This window comes from Gasterosteus aculeatus, chromosome X (genome assembly GCF_964276395.1).
Source record: "Gasterosteus aculeatus chromosome X, fGasAcu3.hap1.1, whole genome shotgun sequence".
Lineage (NCBI taxonomy): Eukaryota > Metazoa > Chordata > Actinopteri > Perciformes > Gasterosteidae > Gasterosteus > Gasterosteus aculeatus.
In genome coordinates this window covers 21,925,540-21,928,903 of record NC_135698.1, presented here as the reverse complement: position 1 = coordinate 21,928,903, position 3,364 = coordinate 21,925,540, and the positions used below count along the sequence as shown (strand labels likewise).

The 3,364-nt window shown below is 46.6% G+C and overlaps 1 long non-coding RNA gene across 1 annotated transcript; it reads left to right on the top strand.

Annotated features, from left to right (window-relative positions):
• The first annotated feature begins 839 nt into the window (after positions 1–839).
• LOC144383619 (uncharacterized) lies at positions 840–1,387 on the top strand. Its single transcript, XR_013451044.1, has 2 exons — positions 840–979; positions 1,201–1,387. It is a non-coding gene; the product is annotated as an uncharacterized LOC144383619 (long non-coding RNA).
• The last annotated feature ends 1,977 nt before the right edge of the window (positions 1,388–3,364 follow it).

Genomic DNA, 3,364 nt, shown 5'->3' with positions numbered 1-3,364 from the left:
TCCGGAACTTCGGAATTCCAGAAGACATAGTCTCGGACAGGGGACCCCAGTTCATCTCCAGAGTCTGGCGTGCCTTCTTCCGGCTCCTCGGGGTAACTGTCAGCCTTTCATCAGGATACCATCCACAGACTAATGGCCAAACTGAACGCAAGATCCAAGAGATTGGTCGATATCTGCGGACCTACTGCCACCAGTACCAGGACAGCTGGAACCAATACCTCCCCTGGGCGGAATATGCCCAAAATTCCCTGCGACAGTCCACCACCGGGCTCACCCCATTTCAATGCATACTAGGATACCAGCCACCTCTCTTCCCCTGGTCGGGTGAGCCCTCGGAGGTTCCAGCTGTCGACTTCTGGTTCCATCAGAGCGAGGGGGTATGGGACTCGGCTCACGTTCAACTCCAACAGGCAGTCAGAAGGCACAAAACACAAGCTGACCGTCGAAGACTAAACTCCTATTTATCAACCAGGACAGAAGGTTTGGCTCTCTACTAGAAATATTCGACTCAGACTGCCCTGTCGTAAGCTGAATCCTCGGTTCATTGGACCATTCCCCATCGAGAGGCAGTTGAACGAAGTCACCTACAGACTCAAGCTACCCCGACAGTATCGTATATCTCCCTCATTTCATGTTTCGCTGTTAAAACCCTTCATTGAACCGGTCTCCCCTTGTCCCTCAGATGACCCCTCGGTGGATGTACCTCCTCCTCCGGTGCCTGTGGAGGATGAACCCATCTATGGGATCCGGACCATCTTGGACTCTCGGCGGCGAGGTCCCCGACTGGAGTACCTCATCGACTGGGAGGATTACGGACCTGAGGAACGATGCTGGGTACTTCGTGATGACGTCCTAGATCCGACGCTCCTCTCTCTGTTTCACGAGGAACATCCGGATCGTCCTGCACCCAGAGGTCGGGGTAGACCTCGTCGCCGACAACATCCTTCGCAGGCGTCAAGAGCCGCCTCGGGAGGAGGGGGTACTGTCAGGATTCCACCCTCATCCCGTTCAACATCGCCTCCCACTCAATTCCATTCTCCTCCCTCTCATTCAATCACCCGGTCACCTGACTACTAATCACCTTCACCTGAGCCTAATCACCAGCACTCCTTTATAACCCAACATGCATCACTCACCCGTTGTCTGATCTCGTCATTCCATGACTACAGACTCTTCGAGCTCACTTCCGTGTCTTCCCAGATACCCTCCTGAGCTTCCTGAAACTCCATGCGTCATCATCAGCTGTTCACCACCTCCATCGGCGTCTTCATCCGTCACAGAGCAAGCAGGACTCCTCGCCTTTCAGCTAAGATTCTCCATTCACCCCGTGTCTTACAACCTACTTTCCTCTCGACGTCTGCAACAATAAAGCTGCATTTGAAACTCACCCCTCTGTTCCGTGTTTCAATACCTGACAGATATACAGCCCAAATAAAATATACCACAGGGAGGCAATGGCAGAATGAAAATATATTGAATGACTGTTGTTGCAAAATTGCTTACCATAAATATCTTAAATGGGGTTTAATAAAAATGTCATGGTTGAGGAGCATAAATCACGAGCAGTAATTCCAGATTCAGGGCATTGTGTGCTTTTAAAGTCCGACGTGCACGGTCCCGCAGGTGTCTTCACTTAGTGTCCTTGATTAGACGCCGTCTGAGTGGTTTTGTTGCATGTGCTGTTGTGAAGAAGACAATCCTTACTGGTTCATGACCTTTAGGTATGGGTGGGAGTAATAGATCAGTCATAAACCTGATCCATTTTCCTTATTCAATGTTGTTTTCCCTTATCCTGGTACACACGTGGACATACGCGCATGGCTGTGCTGAGACGGTTCAATAGACCAAACGAGTTGAAGATACTTGAGTTGACGACAACTCTGCTCGTTACTATTGTCGCAATGAAGCAGGGAGAAGCGCGGCCCTGGGAACCGAAGGGACGAACCCCGGCTACTTCATGTCCTGTGCCGAAGGGTCCCTGAGCAAGACACCTAACCCTTAATTGCTCCTTTCTGGCAGCCCACTGCTCCCACTATGTGGGATGGGTTAAATGCAGAGAAGCAATTTGTTCTCTCAGTACCTGTACAATGACAACAAGTTTAATCTTCTTGATTTGCAAGTAAAAAGCAATTACTTTATCAACAGATGTAAACAAAGGTGAAACTCCCTCATCCAAATGACCATGTTTACACGGGCTCAGAATTCAATATTGGCGGAACACATTGGCTGCTTATTTAGGAGGGTAAATCTGACTTTACTGCAGTGGTGATAATGATATATTTTATGTTGAATTTTAGCTGGTTCACAAAAACTGTTGAAATTGGGACCTTGTTTTTAATGGCCGGAAACCCTAAACGGCTTACTCTCTCTGTACTGAAAGCAAAGTGAAATAAGGACTGGCTTTTTAGGTGCTGAAGATTTTACTTGACCTATTAACTCTTACATTGTTTTCATGGATTAGAAGGCCAAAACCTTGTAAAAGCAGATAAATATTACAGCTTTAGCTCTGCTATACTTGTGTCTCCCTTGAATTTCCTTTTCTGTGGCAGCCTTGACTACCGAAAGTCTTTCTTTCGTGGCTTTACAAAATGTCACAGAAAAATAAATAACAACAGGGTGTGTTGATGTACACGAGTTATACAAGTTTTTGACATTTTTAAACGTTCAACATTTAGTCTGACTTTATTTTCAAACTTTTTTTTTTTACATTCAAATCTTTCACCCAACATGTGGTGAAAGGAGAGGAGGAAAGGAGATTTGAATGTGTTCTCCTTCAGGATAGTGTATACGGCCAGACAGATTCAATGCCATCCTTGAATAGGAAATTCCCCCACTTGGGCTGCCCTGGTCCCAAAAGAGTTGGCCAGATGTCCAAGATTAATAAAAAAAAACTAACGCCGTGACATTTATAACTTCTCGTCAGCAGTTAGATATGACGAATACAGCAAAATGATCAACACAAGACTGCACAAGTCTCATTCACTTTAAGCGAGTGTACCCACAGTCCACATCTGGGGACTTACAGACAGGCTGAAGAAATACTCATATTGACTAGGAGCACCTTTTATTTAAATTGATCCTCTGCAGCCTTAAAGCCGTTGGAATCTGAACTGAATAATTAGGAATTAATCATAGCTGTGTGGATCCAGATTTAGACGTCTGAATGTCTTCTGATAACCACCCACGGAGTTGTAGCAGGCCTTTTAATTGCTTGAGTCAAAGGCGTCAGATCAATGGTGGGCTGCAGCCTTTCACGTTGTCCTTCACAAGGAAATACACCAAGGAGGCTGATAACGGTGAGACATTCAGACAGGGTCAGGGATGTCCTCAGGTCACCATTTGGATCAGTCGTGTGCCGCCTGCT